This window comes from Xenopus laevis, chromosome 3S (genome assembly GCF_017654675.1).
Source record: "Xenopus laevis strain J_2021 chromosome 3S, Xenopus_laevis_v10.1, whole genome shotgun sequence".
Lineage (NCBI taxonomy): Eukaryota > Metazoa > Chordata > Amphibia > Anura > Pipidae > Xenopus > Xenopus laevis.
In genome coordinates, this window is record NC_054376.1 from 29402677 (window position 1) to 29423171 (window position 20495).

Consider the following 20495-nt stretch of genomic DNA (forward strand, 5'->3'; position numbering starts at 1 on the left):
CAGTCATTTCCAAGTCATTTCATTTACTCCATCGTATAATTAACTTGCATTGGTGTATATGACCATGGTGGGATATGTATCATCTGAAGGCTTACCAATCAGCAATTCCCGCAGCCCTACCGATTCTCTCTTGGCAATTGCTACTGTATACTAATATCGTATAATACCACATACCAAAAAGTGTCCCAAGTAGGGTTGCCACCTGTCCGGTTTTGACCTGGACAGCCCAGTTTTTTGAAGGGCTGTCCAGGACAAATTAGGAAAACCAGAAAGGATTCCCTGAGATTGACACAGTGATCGGCCAATCGCCAAATCGTAGACCTGCCCCTCTACGCCACATCACCCCCCTCTATGTCACACCCCGCCCCTGCTACATCATTGCCCACTTCCCTGGCCAGAGTAAGTCAGGAGGAAAGTTGGCAAACTTAGTTCCAAGGTATAGCAGTAGAATTTAGGCCCCAGACATCCCTGGACATTGTATATCTGCTAAATTTATTTGCTATGCTTCCTGGAATGAACCCAATATCCTCTTCTAGTCTTGTACCTCATGAGAAGGCCTTGACACAAAAACTGTGATTTGTCCAGTGGGGCCCATAAACTAATATTCTGGGAAAAACTGCATTGCATTCTGGGAAAAAAATGTTAATACACAAATGAACTTATTTGTTTATAAATAAGTTTATAACTGCTTAATTTCCCATGAGAAAGCAGTTGCCAACAACAACCAATCAGCAATTAGCAATGAGCAGCCTACAGCCAGTTAAAAGATCTTAAACATTTGATGATTGGCTGCTATGTTTTACATGTTTTTAAAATCAGCTCTGTGGCATAGAATGTGAGAGGTAGTAAACTGATTAAAGCTACTTTTTTTTCTAAATGTGTCTAAATTGTTTACATTTTCTAAAAGACATACTATAAATTAGATATAGTGCCCAACTATACACAGGCCTATAAACCTGCCAACTCTGCCTCTGTAACCCACCAAACAATCCATAAGGACATGGACCATGTTGGACAGGGCTAATTAAAGATTCTATCATCCAAAAGATCATTGTTGCATGCATCCTTAAATAGTAATAGTAATGGTAATATTCAAGTGCTAAATGCATTATTATCCTATAACTGCTGTGTAACTGGTACGTTCCCTGCCAGGGCACCCGCTGGGTCTGTTGGTTGTGAATAAAGCATGATGCACATAGCTGCTATTGAACTAAGGCAAACGTTTATTCGCAGCTCTCACAGGTTCACAGGCCGGAGTTGAGCAGTAACTTACTTATAAATTAACGAGTTGTAGAGCTTTTTGAAACCACAATTAAGCTCTACCTTTCTAAAATTACCTAAACCAAGTTGTTAAAAGATCTGAATACAAAAAGTACAAATTGCCGGTGCAAAAATCTGAAAACCCTGAATTTTCAATAACAAATGATACATTTGTACAACAATGAATAGTTTGATCAACGGTTGATGTTGGTTTGGGTTGCATTCTGCTGATTAATCTAGCACTCTTATATAACATTGCCAGATAATTGCAATTAATGTTTTTCATGTGCTTGTGACACCATGTATCTGATTCACCCTATATCTGTTAGATTGTAAGCTCTAATGAGCAAGGCCCTTCTGTATCGGTATCCTGTATCGATCAGTACTTGAACATAATCTAATGTTGTACACCGTATGTATATATATATATATATATATATATATATATATATATATATATATATATATATATATATATATATATATACACACAATAATATAATATATCATTTTATATAAAAATAACACTTTGACCAGAAAATACTGCAATATTGTCACATAACGATAATGGTGTCTAAATACAATTTCTTTCTTTTTTTCAGCTGCAGGGAACTGCTCCACTGGAATAAACAAGTGCTACTCCAAAAGTTATCAATAACAGTCCGCTAGTAGTGAGTGCACACTGGGAACCATTCAATAGGTTTATTTAAAACTTCATTTTATTTAAGTTAATTAAAAGACAGGCCGACGTTTCGGTCCCCTTCTAGGACCTTTATCAAGACCATGATTGTTTAAAATTAACATCTTAAGTAGACAAGTAACGGTGGGCACCCTACACCAGAACAGATGCCAAGCACCCTGGTCTCGGCTCGACTTCACCAGTTAAGTGACCGCCTTTGGCCTCGGGAGGAGCCCTCGGCGTACTCAGATGCCACCTGGACTTAACGAGAGGTGCAAGGCATAAGTTCTGGCAGGCAATGGGGCACGACTGTTTTACAAGGATGCTGGAAGATAGGAAGCCACAGGAACAGGCAGGCCGGGCCAGCCCAAGCAGTAGAATAGTCAGATCAGACGTAGGATTGAGAGCAAAGAATAGTCGATGGCCAGGCAAAGGTCAGGTTGGAGAGGTCAGAATAGTCACAGACAGGCAGGATCAGGATTGGAGAGTTCAGAGTAGAAATTCAGGCAGGCAAGGGTCAAAACACAATAGATCAGTCAGAAGAGGTAATATACAACACCCAGGAACAAGGCAAATTGAACCTAACAACGGGCAATTACCTGAAAGCCAAATTCCCCTTTTATACATTTGAAATTCGCGCCAATGCGCGTGCATTATTTAAAGGCGCAGTCGCGCTGGCGTGATGACACCAGCGCGACTGCGCCTTTAAATAATGCACGCGCGCAGCGCGCGCGCCCTAGAGGAACCGGCATAGGAGGAAGAGGGAGCTGCGCAGCGGGCGTCTAAGCCGAAGGAGCGGCAGAGGACCCCGCTGCCCACTAGACCACCAGGGTAAGTCCTGACATTACCCCCCCCTCTAGGAGGGGCCACTGGACCCTCAAGCTTACCAGGATACCTGGGATGGATCTGTCTCCTAAGGTGATCTACCTTGGCATCAGACTTGACCAGACTTTTCACCAACACTGGAGTAGGACATGATTGTTGGTGGACCTGAATGGCTGGTTTTAACACAGAAACATGAAACAGGTTAGATAACAGAAATAGCTCTGTAACTCAAGGCGGACAGAGGTTGGGTTCACGATCTCCACAATAGGGTATGGACCTATAACTTTGGGCCCCTGCTTAAGTGCTGGAATTTTAAGCTTAATATTCCCTGTGGATAGCCATACCAAGTCCCCAACCTGAAATTTGGATACATCCCTATGGGACTTATCTACTGCTCTTACTTGAGCGGATGTAACTGCTGATTGGGAACTACGTATCCCAGAACGAGACTTAGAGCTATGCTCAACAGAAGGGAGTTTCTCTAAGGAAGTAACTGCAACCATTAGAGTGGAAGCTAGACATGAATCTTGGCACTTGGAACCCCACTGAATAACCTCCCCAGTTACCCAATCAATGTGGGGGTTGTGTACCTGTAGCCATGGTAACCCCAGAATTAACGGAGACGAGGAACCATCGAGAACGTGAAAAGCTAATTTTTCACAATGCATATTGTTCACACACATAGCTAATGCCTTGGATTTTTTGGTTACCAAACCTGACCCCAGTGGGCTTTTATCAATAGCAGAAATCCTCATAGGAGGTGTGAGGGGATTAAGGGGAATATTATACCTTTCTGCGAAGGCAGCATCTAAAAAATTTCCCCCAGCCCCCGAATCCACTAAGGCCGAAACTGTAACTGAACCCCCAGGCCAGGATAAAACTACAGGTACTAAGTTTTTTGAGGCGAATTGGGGAGAGGATATCTCTCTACCCAAATGGAGCTTCCCTTCTCCACAAAGGTTTTGAGAATTTCCAGGCCTATTGGGACAATTTTTAAGGAAATGCCCCTTATCCCCACAATACATGCATAGACCCAGGGATCGCCTACGGGCCCTTTCCTCGGAAGACAGGCGTGTAGCCCCCAATTGCATGGGTTCCCCCTGAGGGTTAGGAAACGAGGGAGTTGGTGATTCGTCATTACATGTAGTAGTATATCCCCCTCAGCTTGTCTTTCCCTTTGCCTCCTATCAATTTGGATGGCTAACCTCATGAGGTCATCCAAAGTGGATGAAGGAGGGTAATTAACCAGGCTATTTTTGACAGAGCTAGAAAGACCCACCCGGAATTGACTACGAAGAACTGTATCATTCCACCCCGTCTCAACTGACCAGCGGCGGAATTCGGTACAATACTCCTCAATAACTCTTCTCCCTTGACGGAGTTTACGAATAGCGGAATCGGCAGAACTAGCACGATCTGGGTCATCGTATAACATGGCCATGGTAGCAAAAAATGCTTCTAGGGATAAACGGGCAGGGTCAGAGGGGGGTAATCTTAGTGCCCAAACTTGTGGGTCACCTTGTAGTAAGGTCATAACGAACCTTACTTCATCCTCACCAGTAGGGAAGTTGTGAGGGAAAAAACTGAGGTATAACTTACATGCCTCTTGAAAAACAAAAAATTTACTCCTATCCCCACTAAACTTATCAGGAAAGGGGATTTTTGGGTCATGGGAAAAACCTCTATTACCCGGAGTAACAGGCGAAACAGACCCCTCAGGAATCTCAGATTGCTGTGCATCCAACCTCTCGGAAAGAGACCGCAGACCTTGAATGATAAAATTCTGCTTCCCCTCTTGTTCGTCAAGGCGCTGGAGGAGGGTTGAATACAACAGTTCAGTGGTTTGCGGAATCACGGGAGCTTCTTCCATTTTCTTCTGTCTCATGGGCCCGTTGTACTGTCACGGTCGGCACCCTACACCAGAACAGATGCCAAGCACCCTGGTCTCGGCTCGACTTCACCAGTTAAGTGACCGCCTTTGGCCTCGGGAGGAGCCCTCGGTGTACTCAGATGCCACCTGGACTTAACGAGAGGTGCAAGGCATAAGTTCTGGCAGGCAATGGGGCACGACTGTTTTACAAGGATGCTGGAAGATAGGAAGCCACAGGAACAGGCAGGCCGGGCCAGCCCAAGCAGTAGAATAGTCAGATCAGACTTAGGATTGAGAGCGAAGAATAGTCGATGACCAGGCAAAGGTCAGGTTGGAGAGGTCAGAATAGTCACAGACAGGCAGGATCAGGATTGGAGAGTTCAGAGTAGAAATTCAGGCAGGCAAGGGTCAAAACACAATAGATCAGTCAGAAGAGGTAATATACAACACCCAGGAACAAGGCAAATTGAACCTAACAAGGGGCAATTACCTGAAAGACAAATTCCCCTTTTATACATTTGAAATTCGCGCCAATTGATCGCTGGCGTCATCACGCCAGCGCGACTGCGCCTTTAAATAATGCACGCGCGCAGCGCGCGCGCCCTAGAGGAACCGGCATAGGAGGAAGAGGGAGCTGCGCAGCGGGCGTCTAAGCCGAAGGAGCGGCAGAGGACCCCGCTGCCCACTAGACCACCAGGGTAAAGGTGGCCATACACGGGCCGATAAAAGCTGCCGACAGACCAAGTCGGCAGCTTATTGGCCCGTGTATGGGGGCCCCCGACAGGCTTCCCCGATCGAGATCTGGCCGAAAGTCGGCCAGATCTCGATCGGATGGGATTAAAAATCCCGTCGGATCGCGGCCGCATCTGTTCGTTGATGCGGTCCCGCGATCCGACCGCCCGTTTGGCGAACGCTAGGATCCGATCGTTGGGCCCTAGGGCCCACGATCGGATCAGCCCGATATTGCCCACCTCAAGGTGGGCATATCGGAGGGAGATCCGCTCGTTTGGCGACATCGCCAAACGAGCGGATCTATCCGTGTATGGCCACCTTAAGTCCTGACACACTCACCCAATCGTGTAAACCCGTAAAGGTCATGTGAACACAAGGAAAAGCCCACTCACCAGCATGTAAAATATTAACCATATAGGTGTTGAAACACTGTGAAAAAACACAACAGTATAAAAACATTTTAAAAGCTTATAGTATGTTAATACAAAAGTTACAAAATAAGGTACCAGACTGCAGAGACACCTAGATACTTAATTAAAAAAACCACTACTAGCGGACTGTTTTATATATATATATATATAATACACAAAAGCCATGAATATCCTGTAAATTATATCCTTATAAACGGTGAGTTCTGATGTCATCAGTTATAAACGGTGAGTTCTGATGTCATTTCTGTCACATGACTCACTGAAACTTGTGTATTATAATAAATAAAGTACCCCCAGTTGTAAAATATGAGGATATTAGAAGTTACCTCGGAGTTCCATGACCTGTATAAAAACACTCGGCCTTCGGCCTCGTGTTTTTATATGGTCATGAAACTCCTCGGTAACTTATAATATCCTTATATTTTACAAGAGGGGGTACTTTATTCACTATATATATCTATATCTATATCTATCTATATATATCTATAAATCTATATATATATATATATATATATATATATATATATATATATATATATATATATATATATATATATATATATATATATTACACAAGAGCCATGAATATCTTGTAAATTATATCCTTATAAACAGACTAGTGATGTCATCAGTTATAAACGGTGAGTAGTGATGTAATTTTGTAATTCTTGTCACATGACTCCTAAAACTTGTGTATAATAATAAATAAAGTAACACTTGTTGCAAAATATGAGGATATGAGAAGTAACCTCGGAGTTCCAAGACCTGTATAAAAGCTATCGGCCTTCTGCCTCATGCTTTTATATGGTTATGAAACTCCTCTGTGACTTATAATATCCTTATATTTTACAATAGGGGGTACTTTATTCACTATATAAACAGCTCCTAGTGATGTCATCAGTTATAAACAGAGCTTAGTGATGTTATTTTTGTCACGACTCACTAAAAATTGTGTATTAATAAATAAACTACCCCTTGTTAGAAACTATGAGGATATTAGAAGTAACCTCGGAGTTCCATGAAATATATAAGAGCACTCGTCCATTGGCATTGTGCTTTTATATGGTCATGGAACTCCTCTGTGACTTATAATATCCGATTTGGACAAGTGGTTGTTATTGATACAAATGTGAACGTGAATGACCCTAGCACTCATTTCATCATTCAGACGCTGTGTGGCCTTCTACAGGAGATATATTGATGATGTGTTTTTCCTGTGGGTGGGCCCCACAGGTGAACTGGATGAATTTATTAGACACTTAAACAACATTGATAGTCCGATAAAAATCACCATGAAATATGACACAGCAGAAATTGATTTTTTAGAGTGATGAAATACCAGGTAGACCACACCCAGCACTTTTTATCACAATGACCAGGTGTATATAGATGTATGGGGTGTGTCGTGTGTGGCACTTTAATATTGGGATCCCAATTTGTACACACACAGGAAGGAATTATGAGGTGAAACAAAGAATAACATGTACTACGTCAATGGTCATATATATTAACAAGTGCCCTTATGGACTCTTGTACTGTGGTAAAACCATAAGACAACTTAAAGAGAGAATTGCAATGCAAAGGTCCAGTATCAGGGCAGCTTTAGATCTGGAAAAGGTGGATAAATATAAAAACAAAAAGCAGGATATTTCACAGCAATTGATGGCCAGGCATTGGGCTGAGGCCAAACATAGCATGGCAGCATTCAGGTGCATGCCGATTGAACATGTTTCTATTAGGGCTACAGGTGGTGATTATGAGAATATACTCTTGAGAAGGGAAGCCTATTGGATCCAAAAGTTGGACTGCGTGGCACCAAAAGGATTGAATGGCCAGCTAGTTTTAAGTTCTCTCTTGACCTAAATAGTGTATCTCCCTCCAGAAAAGCGAGCAGTATATTACAATAAAAAACATTGTATTTTGTGCAGGAATCTGAAAAAAAAGTAACAGCAATATAAATTGGTCTTTTCCTTCACTTTTAGGTAACATTACTTTGTATCTGCTATTTCTGTAAGTAAGTGATGTATCTTTATTGTTTTATCTTTTTAATCACATGAAGATGGACTCGATGTATACTTAAATAACATATGTGCGGGTTCTTTCAAAACCATTATATATATATATATATATATATATATATATATATATATATATATATATATATATATATATATATATATATATGTAGAGAGAGAGAGAGATATCCAGAATGCTGGGGACATGGGGATTTCCGGATAAAGAATATTTTCGTAATTTATACCTCTATTCTATAGATCTGCTAAAAAATTATTTAAACACTAAATAAACTAAAATGTGTTGCCTTAAATATAGATTAAATATAGATTAATTATGTCTATTCATAGCTAATTAGGAGCTTTCTGAATAACTGGCTTCCAGATAACAGATCCAATCCCACATATATATATATCCCACATATATATATATATATATATATATATATATATATATATACATACAACATGTAGGTTGAGTGTATCTCCCCAGCAAAGCCATAAAAACAGACTGCAAGAAAATTCTAAATGACATTCCTAAATTTTATGGGCTCCAATAAAAGAGATCAAATGCATCACTGGCTAAATCAGTCTGATTAGGAAATTTATTTGTTTGGAGGTGGAGATTAAACTTTTCTACTTAATCAAAGAGATTTATATGCGCGCACCTTTGACTTTGAAAAAAAAAAGAGCTAAAAGAAAAGTAAAATATTAAAACGCAACTTGATAATATATAATTATGAGAGAATGGTTTATAGTACAGTTAGAGGGATCTTTTATTCGGAAACCTCTTAATCCAGAAAGCTCCAAATTTCTGGAAGACCATACGCCATAAAGTCTGTTATAATATTATTATTATTATGAGCATACAATTCTCCTTTTTATATACTGTATGATATAATTTTTCTCTGTAATAATAAAACAGTAGCTCGTACTTGGTGTTATCTAAGCTGCAGGAATTCATATTGGTGGCAAAACAATCCTGATGGGTTTATTTATTTAGTTGACTATTTATTTTGGAGATGTCCTTTCTAATCCGGAGCTTCCTAGAAAACAGGTTTCCTGATAACGGATCCCAGACCTGTAATTTTCAATAACTCACTGTTGCTTTGTGCCTTTGCTATGGGGCAAAGGCTACAGTACAGGGAGGCTGATCCAGTGATTTCTAGTGTTCTGGCTCAGTAGATGATTAAGAATATATTCAATCAAGGGGAGGTAACCAATACCTTGCCATCAGCCCACCAAGCTGGAATTTCCTGGAACTGCAAGAAGCTGAGGTTCACCCCTGTTACATAGCCCATAGGATCTTCTGTAATACCTGCTGTATTCCAGAGCTAACTATACAGTTACCCACCTACAGTAACATTTTCTGCTAGGTGGGAAAGAAACAGTTCACATTCAGTATTATCAAAAGTTCCACCAAGTTACCAAAACTTTTATTAAAAACAGGCAATAACTGGCTGCTACAAGACTAAAAAATATATATTTTTGTCTTAAACAGGGAAGGAAAAAATATAGTCATTTTTGCAAATGGATCTATTATTTGTATGGGTAAATGTCATCTTTTGAAGTCAGATTTACCTGCTGATCCAGCCTTTCTCCCCTATACCCATAAATTGCATTTCATTTACAATCACAGCATGCGGCGAGTTCACGTCAGTATTGCGGCCTGTGGGATTCTTCCGCTTAATCGCTAGTTGTTGGGCTCTAGGGCATAAGGGTCACTTGTTTTGTTCCCTTTAAGTCATTTTTAGAACATCTGAAATAGATCACTGCCAGGCAGAAGTGAAAGGAAAGGTTAGAAAGTTTTCCCCTTGTATTACTTTGTTAAAAGAGGAAAGTTCTGGGTGAGCAGAACATTACTTAGTGTACTTTTTAATGTAAGAATTATTCCCATGTATTTACTGAAATGCAAAAAAAAATCACATGAGACACATAAAAATAATGCAGACAATGTCTTGTGTTGTGCAATGCTCCTGGGACTGGATGTACCAACAGAAACACAACTGACTCAATGTGCACTTTGCACCCAAGTGTTATGGAAATGACACCCTATGGCCTGCAGTTTTGTTCCTCTTAGCGCACCAGCTTTTGCCCCTGTCCAATAGTGATTGAGCCCTCTAGTGTCAGAATCAACAATATCGCTGCTAAATATGTCGGCACTATATAAATACATGTTAATAATGTTAATAATATCTCCTGTATTGACGTACAAACGCTACATCCAAAGGGACTCAATAGTGAATATGACTTATATGCCTTTATTTGAACAAAAATGTATACTTATATAGATACACGATTACATTCTAGCAGGGGTAGATTTGGGACTGTTACAATATGACATACCCTATATACTGATTTGTTACATAGATTCTGATATTTTCTGATTTGTTACATAGACTTTGATTTGTTACATCCTTCTTCATCGTATGACCAATATGTTACAAATGTTGTTTTTGGTGTTAATTCCATATTTATGTTTCATTTATATCTGTGTAAAGCTGGCCATAGACGCAAAGATCCGATCGTACGAATCGTGGATTCGTACGATTTTCGGACCATGTGTGGAGAGTCCCGACATTTTTCGTCCGTTGGAGATCGGTCGTTTGGTCGATCGGACAGGTTAGAAAATTTCTGTTGCCTGCCGATAATATCTCTGCGTGTATTGCCGATCGTACGATTTTCAGTGGGAGACTGTCACTAGTGTTGTCAGACATAAGTATCGTACGATTGCTGTCAGGGGCAGAACATTGGGTGATCTGTTCTTATTTGATCGGAATGGTAAAGATTTTGATCTGAATGGTTAGTGGAGGGTCGGGAGATGGGAAAGTACGATCGTACGTTGATTCGTACGATCGGATCTTTGCATCTATGGCCAGCTTTAGACACAGGGTGTCCATTTTACATTGGTCTGATACTTTGTTAAATGGGTGTGTCTAATACCCATGGCTTTAAATAGGATGTGAAGTCTTAGTAGTCATCTGATGCTTGAGAAAGCATATATATATATATATATATATATATATATATATATATATATTGACCAGTTTGAATAAATAGATATATATGAAAAATAAACTGCACTCACAGGACTTGTCTTTAGTGCAAAGGTGGTGGTTTTATTGCGACTAGTGATGGGCGAATAAATTTGCCTGGCACGAAATTGCAGCGGAAAATTCGGCAGCATCAATTTTCAATTTTTTTTGTGAAAAGGTTCGAATTGCTCGATTTTTCCAAGAAAACATTAGAATTGCTTGATTTTTTCGTGAAAACGTTCGAATCGCTCGTTTTTTTCCGGTGAAAACATTCGAATTTCACGTTTTTTGTGAAAACAAAGGAATTTCACAATTTTTTTGTGAAATTTATGATTTCACGTTTTTTTTGTGAATTTTTCGCCATTTCGCGAATTTTGCGGGAAATTCACAAATTTTTCGCCCATCACTAATTGCGGCGTTTCGTCTCCTACACTCAAGTGTAGGAGCCAAAATGTTGCAATAAAACCACCACCTTTGCACTAAAGACAAGTCCTGCGAGTGCAGCTTATGTTTCCTTTTGTTAATACCATTTTAAAACCAGCACCCAGGCAGTTCATAACTTTATATGTGGGTGCTCCAGTGTTACTAAGGAGATTATATATATATATATATATATATATATATATATATATATATATATATATATATATATATATATATAGTTCCAGCTGTGGTGCACTCCAGTCAAGCGTTCTCCATGCTTAGGTGCTGTCAAATGTATTGTAGATAGTAGTTCCCCAAAACTGACGCATCCAGGGCTTCGTAATGCAGTTTAGAAAAAAAATTTAAGAAAATTTTTGTCAGAGTTTCGGTCACGTTCTGGGCTTTTCTCAGGACATATATATATATATATTAAAACTGGTCAATACTGGTCCTTTAACATTAAATAACAATCCATCTTTTTGGGATGTGATAAATAATTATTCCAGACAAAGAGCTTGGCTGCAGCTTCTGATCATTCACGCAGTTTAAAAGACAGAAGAAAGAGTTTTGGATGTGAGCAGATTAAGGTCAGATAATGACCTTCTAAAGCCACTGAATTTCTACTGCAAAGAGCCAGGGACAAAGTCATGAAAGTTACTGAACAAATGAAATAATGGAGAATATCTGCCTTCATGTAGGTTAGTGTGATCTCAACTACATAGGGAGCCACCTGCCAAGAAAAGATGGTTTTTGCACAGATCTGGATTTCTCTTCACGTAAACTAGTATTATTGCATCAAGTCTATCAGGGTGGTGTTAAGATACATACAATAGTAACTGAACTGTATTTACTACTGTATCTCTTTGTTATGCCTCCAGTATTGTGTTATTGTTTGTGTTGCATCACCTAGTAATTTAGTTGTATGGTTTATGCTTTGTTATAAAAATGTCCTTCTTAGGCTACCATACCATTACCATGTGATCCTGCGTAATACCAGGAAAGGATCAGTCTAGCTGCCATCTTTATAGTGTTCACAATCAGGGATGGGCAAATTTTTTCACCGCAGAAATGATGCCCATAGACTTGTATGGCGGCGTGCATCAAAAAAAAAGACACGTGTCAAAAAAAAAAATTAATTTGCCGGCTGGAAATTTTTTGGCGAAACGGGTCAAATTCGCCCATCCCTATTCACAACTAGTACACCACCATGCACAGTAATCCTACCCCATCCAGCCTTGTGGTAGCATCGTTGGTAGGTATTACTTGTCCCACAATCCTGGTCTATAAAGGCAGATGATTATTTACCTGTTTATTTTATACAAGTTTATATCTGTCTATATGCTGTCACCTCGTGGCACTGCTGCATCAGTCTTTGCACTAGGTATCTAAGAGGGTTATTTATCAAAGTCCGAATTTATCTCAATATTCAGTGAAAAAAACTCAAATCCGCACGGGTTTTTGGGGCTTATTTATTAACACAATTTGCCGAAAATTTTGTTTGCCGGAAAAAATCTGAAAAAAAAACAGATTTTCACATTTTTTTCGGATTTTTCATCTGATTTTCACAATTCTTTTGTTTTTTTTCACCCGAAAACTCAGAATTTTGCCAAAAACCCAGCACACATCAAAAAATCATTGGGACTTCTACCATTGACTTGTATGCAACCTCGACTGAGATGCCTGGTTTTCAGATTCGGACTTTTCCATTCTCGGGGTTTAATAAATTCCAAAAAATGTGTGATTCTTTAAAAGTCCGATTTCCTCCATTTTTTTTCATAAAGAACCATTAAGCCTGTTTCGGCATGTATGCACTTGGCTGATTTCAGCAGAAAAAGCGAGACTTTGCATGTTTTCACTGAAATGTTTATTACTAAAATCAGCTGAATGTGTTGTGTGTGAGAGCTGAATCAATGGTTTTTATTGAACACATGTCTCGAAATTGAACGTTTATTCATTTTTAACCCACAAAACTGTGCTTGCTCCAGATAGGTGAGGGTGATGGGAGTGTTAAACTACGTTGCTTGAACCCCCAGTCAAATGTATGAGGGTTGTTCTATTCATATATCCTTGGGCAGTCTGTGCTCACACAGGTGGAGCCAACTTTATGTAGACATTTGGATCATATCACTTTAATAGGCCATTATTACATAATCATAATGACATCAAAACTAAATGTAATCCACCTGTTCGGTTAACATGGGTACAGGCTATATGTACAAACAAATGAATGTTATGTGGCCTAAGCATGCAACATAATTACTGTTCAATAAATAGGCCAATGAGCTGGATAACACTAAATTGTATGGACACTACTTTAATGATTTTTGCGGAACCCCAATCCTTTTGTTTATATTCACATTAAGCTTGGTGCCCTACAGAATCTTCTCTCAACACTCCTCTTAATTTGTTTTCACATCTGACCCTTGCATATAGGTACCCTCTCAACTTGTTGTCACATCTGACACTTGCATAAAGTTATCCTCTCAACTTGTTCTAATATCTGACACTTCCATATAGGTTCCTGTTCAACTTATTGCCATACATATGACACTTGCATATGAGTGGTCTCTCAACCTGATCACTTGTACATAAGCATATAAATCTGGTGCCCTACAGACATTTACATATCACACTTGCATATACTGTAGGTGTGCTCTCAACTTTTTGTCACATCTGAGACTTGCATATAGATGTCCTCTCAACTTGTCACTTTAAAGGAAAACTATACCCCCCAAACAATGTAGGTCTCTATTAAAAGATGCTGAGTAAAACAGCTCATGTGTAAAACCCTGCTTCATGTAAATGAACCAATATCATAATAATATACTTTTTAGTAGTATGTGCCATTGGGTAATCATAAATAGAAAATTGCCATTTTAAAAAATAAGGGCCACCCCCTGAGATCGTAAGATTCACTGTGCACACATACAAACCACATGTAAGGTCACATGAGCCAATAAACAGACAGAGTTCTGCCTTTTGCTTCCTCACTTCTTCCTGTTCCAGTTAGTGTTGTAGTATTTCTGGTCAGGTGATCTCTGAGGCAGCACAGATAGAGTCACGAAATGGTGGTTCAAGGCAAGAGATGTAAAAGGGCAATATTTATGTAAATATATATTCCAGTTTGGTAAGATTCTTTAATATGTCATTCAATTTGATATAAACTATCTGCTGCTTAAGTATTCATTTTGGGGGTATAGTTTTCCTTTAATGAACTAATTGAGCCTTATGGTCTTCAGTTTTAGACCAGGCTGGTTCCGTTGTGAGAGCAATTTATGTTCGGATAGTGTTGCATGAATAAACCCATACCATTATCATCATTATCGCCTTCAGCTCTTTGTTTCCTCTGACAAACTTTGTCTCTATGCACAAACCGTGGCTTCTGCACTTCATGTCACCTAAGCTGGTCACAGCCCATTTTCTTTGTCCTGTTTGTTCATTCCACCATGACTGATTTGCTGTCACTGTCCCTTATCTGTCACCTGAGCCCAGCACATTTTGATCTCTTTTCCCCGGCCCTTTATTTAACCTCCTGCTGTGCACGGGAGGAGAAGAAAATTATGACAAAAAAGGAAAATAAAACAGTAGGCAAAAAAAATTCTCAAGTTAAAAAGAGAGTGTTAAAACCAAATACATGTAAGGGGGAGAGGGACCATCTGCAAAATAAGAGAGGAACAATCTCAGCAATTTCTTATTTCTACAAGGAAAAGGTCAGGAGTAGGTGGTGAGGAGTGGAGGGTGGGAAAGTGTGTAGAAAGCAGAGTTCTAATTAAGACATTACTCTTCATGCTGTAAACTTAGACCTTTTCATCCCAGTGAGTGGTTCAGAACCCTATCTGTATTCTTTTGGCATATCATTAAATAACAGGGTTTATGAAATAAATTGCGGACAGAAACGCATTTCACATGGATCATCCATCAAGCTGCTGCAGTTCCAATATTTACAGAACTAAGCGGCTCTTTGTAACTAACTGATGTGCATTTCCCTTTGGCATTGTGCTCTTTGCCCAGCATTCTGCATTTGTGAGGCCAGTTGAATGGATAGTTAAAGGCATAAGAGCAGTAGAGAGCTTTGCATCTAATTCCATAACAAATAGAAATAGAAGGGCTATCTGTATTGGTCATGATCCTGTGATCTAACAATTCCAATTTGAAATTAAAGACAATTGGGCCACAGTTACCAGGGCACACCAAGAAATTCCAAGTCATGCTCCAATCCACTCTACCCTCATCATTGGCATTGTCAAGTTGACTGCTCATGACAACCTTCCCACTTCTGGCATAACCTACTTTCTTCCAGCTCAAGGGACTAGTGATGGGCGAATTTGCGAAACTGCGCCGGCGTCTCGTTTTTGATGCCGGCATCCGTTTTTTTATGCCGACGCCTGTTTTTTTGATTCCTACGCCCGTTTTTAAAGCCGGCATCCAGTTTTTTGGACACCGGCGACAATTTTTTTTTGACGCCGGTGAACTTTCGTCAGCGTTTAGCGAATTTATTCGCCGGTGGCGAATCGTGCAAATTCGCCACAAATTTGCGCCTGGCGAATAAATTCGCCCATCACTACAAGGGACAAATAAACCACACTGTATGGAATGAAAATGACCAAAGATTGTATTAGCAAATGTACAAATTGCTACATGAACATTATAAGAACATAGTTATGACCAATATAACTCTCAAAATAAGAAAAAAATATTCTTAAAGGGCATGTAAAGGCAAAAAAATAAAATCCCATTTTTTCTTTCTTTAATGAAAAAGAAACCTATCTCCAGTATACTTTAATTAAAAAATATGTACCGTTTTTATAAGAAACCTGACTGTATGCAGTGAAATACTCCCTTCATTTACTGCTGTGGATAGTAAATGTCAGATGGTCCCTAACTGCTAAGCAGGGAAACAATCATACTTATGAACAGCAGGGGGAGCCCCGCCTTACTTCCCAGCTATGTATAACTCAAGCAGCTTTGTTTATGATGATCCCTAAGCAGCCCAGATCACACTGAGCATGTGCACAGTCTTAGTCTTTAAAAGATGTTTAACAAAGTTACAAAATGGTGACCCCCTGTGGCCAACTTTGAAAGCATAAATTATTTGTTTGATTAGGCTTGTGGTGCAGTAAGTTCATGTTTATATTTAGTATATAAAATACAGAATTTCTAGCCTTATACTATTTTAGACTTGACATGCCCTTTAAGAATACATGCCAATCTTTCATTAACTCATAATAGGCTACCTGTTGTGCCAGCCACCAATGGGTAGGACCATAACCCATATATCCTGGAATTCAAACCCACAGAGGAAACCATTACCCACCTAGTAAACTGGCATTTAAACTCATGCATAGCCCTATACTTTCACATGTATTCCACACCAAACCATAATATGGTGAAATAAAATAAAAAACAGTGCCTTAAGAATAATAATTAATCCCTAAGGCGTGCAACTGGAAGAGAGAGACCCTACCTCCACCTCCCAATGCAGGAAAAGCAATGACCTCCCCTCTTTTCTGGAATGCAGAATATAGTCAGGAAGGCTGTCTATATTTTAGGGTTCTTTCTCCCTTACAATTAGAAGATCTAGTGCCAAGAAACAGAATAACTTAGTTTTGTGGAAGGTTATTCAATATATACAGAAAAGCAAAAAAATCATCCAGTAGTCATCCAAAGTAATTATTGGCCTTTAGAGCAATTGTTGGGGGTGACCAGGTTGCCCAACTGTAAATAAAATGACAATATGAACCCTCCTCCTATATAAATTGGACTTCATTCTCACTAATAGGATTAAAGTGATTAGTCAACTTTGGCGGACAGATGTGCATTTCATAGTTCCCCTAAGAGCACAGAAATAGAGGACTTGTGCAACAGAACAAACTTTTCTGTTTGGATGGAGCTATAGCTGTAGGAATTCTGCCACATTTACAGCTGATTCATGTGGAAGGAGATTGCTGGGGCACGAGGGATGAAAGCAGAGAGGTTTGTACAGCCCCTGCTGATAGCTGTAATCTAAGTGAGACAGGTGCCAAAGCTCTGGTATAGAATCAGATCATTCAGTATATAAACTATTTGACAGACAAGTTCATTATTGGATACCGGAGGAAAAAAAAAACCAAACATTGTAAAACTGAGAAATCTGGGGGAGAGAAAAAAAATGGAGAAATAATGAAATAATACAACTGGCGATATGTTCAAGCTACAGAAGAATTTCAAGCAGGACAACTGTTCTCCAGAGTGTATGGATGTGTGATGTGTTTTAATTATCTAAAGTAATAATGAAGCTGATTTAGCACAGTATATTAAACCCATCTGGCATGTAGTCGGCTAGAAATCATCCGTGACTCTATGTTCAAAATTATACTTTATTGCTTGGAATTTTCTTCTCAAAGTTCTTGCATAAAGCTGACCTCAAATCTGAAACAACAGAAATCTGTTAGATGCTGAATTAAAACCCGACGTGTGTCAAGGAGGAAAATGTAGAAACATAATTAGCAGGGTATTTTACTGTAGAGTGCTTTCTTGTTTTCTCTGCCAAGGAGACCACTTCCATGCAAGTATTGTGTGGAACAAGGGGTGGTTTATTGACCCACAACAATATCAGACACATCTTTTCACTATTGAAGCTGCAATAAATTGATACATGCTTTGGGTTATTAAGAGCTGCACAATTGGGCATGTTACAAAATAAAGTCCTTGGCACTATGGGAAGAAAAGCCTTCTCTACACACTAGTGCACACTAGACTTTCTCAAACTACCAACATCTGGTAAAAACCAACCAAACATCCCAAAGTCTCTTGACATTTTGGTTATAGTTCTTGCATCCTGAGACCTAACAGGCTGAGTTAGATTCCATAGTCAGATTACTCCAATGTCAAGAAAAGTCATGCTATTTGATTGGACTGGAAATAGAATGGCAATTAGTGTGAACAAGACTCTTTAATTAACTTTATATGTTTATTAAATAATAAATAGGATACTGGCATTTCTTGAGAGCAAGGTTGTGAATGGAAAATTTAATCTGGCTAGACCTTGGCAGATCATTAAGTTCTCTATATAAATGGTGGGCTAAACTGTTCATATAGGTCAATATCTGTATAATGTAACGGTTGGCACCCTGAAGTCAGAACCGATGCCAAGCACCCTGGTATCGGCTTGTGCTTCTGCCTGTAGCAGCCACCTTTGGCCTCGGGAGGAGCCCTCAGCTACTCAGATGCCGCCAGGTCTTAAAATGAGAGGTGCAAAGCGAAGGGTTCTGACCAAGCAAAGGGGCACAACTGTTTGCAAAGTCTTTGGGCAGAAGGTCACAGTACAAAGCGTAGGACAGGATCGTAGTCAAATCAGGCCTGTTCGGGGCAGGCAGAGAGCAAACGTAGTCAGACAGGCAAGGTTCAAACCAGTTGATCATTCAGAAGGAATTTAGCAGGATTGAAGTCAGATAACAGGCAAGGGTCGGATTAAAGAAGTCAGGATCGTCGAATAGCCAGGCAGGGGTCAAAACAGGAAACAAGATCAGATATACAGAATAGCACAATGCTAACAGCACCAGGAACAAACTCCTATAACGGGCAATGCAAGAATGAATGAAGTCCCTTTAAATACCCTTTGAATTTTGCACCATCGAGCGCCTTTGTGCACTGGCGTCATCACGCCAGCGCGTCCATAAAGGGGATGAGATGCGGGCGCGCGTGCCCTAAGAGACAGACATGGTGCATGAAGAGGACGGTGGGCATCCCCGCCGCACCACTAGACCACTAGGGTAAGAGGATTTTATTACATATATTTGGTGTTCACTTGAAAGACTGTCTGTATCCATGTCGAAGAATGCAAATATTCTAAGTAGCAAGGAAGATTCTTTGAACTGAGGTCTGTGGTATATGGGGTCAATGGAAAGTTTGATCTTGAAATTATATCTTAGGATCACAGGTTTTTTTCTAGTATCAACTGTGAACTACATCACTGAGTTTCACCATTGTTCAGGTCCCTTATGATGACACATAGATAAGTCCAGTTAACAAGACAACATGCAGGTGATCAGGGCTAGATCAGTGGTAAACTGCTTAATGACCAAGCAGTAACTTAGATAAAGACTGGCTTATAAAGCCCATCTATAGTGATGGGTGAATTTGCGCCATTTTACTTTGCCGAAAAATTCCCGAATTTCCTGCAAAATTTGCGAAATGGCGAAAAATTCGCAAAACTTCGCCTTTAGTTTTTGACGCCGGCATCCGTTTTTTTGGTCGCTGGTGCACATTCGCCGGCGAAAATGCGCCGACCTGCCACTAACCAATCACATTAAATGAAATAAAGTAGTAAAATAACTAATCAGACAATATTCTGGTCATGACAGGAATTTTACGAAAGTTATGTCCGACGAATAGTAGTGACAATCACCCATTGATATCCATAGAGAAATGATCATTAGCCAACTGAAATCTTAAAACCTGTCCGATCGACTAAATGACCGAACGCCATGGTACAGTCCAAAAATCATACGACCCTTTGACCCAAATGACTTTATCTTAGTGTCTATGGCAGCGTTATAGTATTTGCAAAGTTGAACCTGCAAAGATGTATTTGTCTCATCAACCTCTGGGTCTTGCTTTAATTGGCTAAATATGTTTAGCGACATGTCATAGGATAATATGCACATGGGCAGACGCATAGATTACTTATCTGTACAAACCTCTCTGCTTTTTAGTGTGCAATAATTATATGGTCTGGCTCCTGATCCAGTCTCATGTGGTATCTATAACAGCCCAGTGCAAGTATTTTTGCAGACTGAAAGAGGTGAATGAGCAGCTGAGCAGAAGTCAAAGTCAAATACGCAAAAGGAGGCCTCTCTGGGTTGACCTCCGCTGCATGTGTGTACATACAGGTTGAAGGTTAATAGAGCAGGATCACGGAGTGGCTTTGATTCTCTCAGCCTGCAAAGAGCAGTGAAGCCTTCAGCCCATGTGCCAACAGCCGACAGCCTAAGATGACAATATGGGATCCACCTATTAAACAGTGATAGTAGAAAGAAGAAAGTTTTTACTGCACACAGGATTATCCCTTGATGTTAGGCTTTACCCCTTCATCTGGTTGTGTGCACTTGGAATGTACCCAGCATTAATCTATATAAAAGAGTCTATGCTTGTCTTTCAAATATTTCACAAAAAGGTAAAACAAGGATATCTTGAAATCCTATCCTGTGAGGATTTTCTTGAGGGAGAGGTTGAAATTCACTGGCCTAT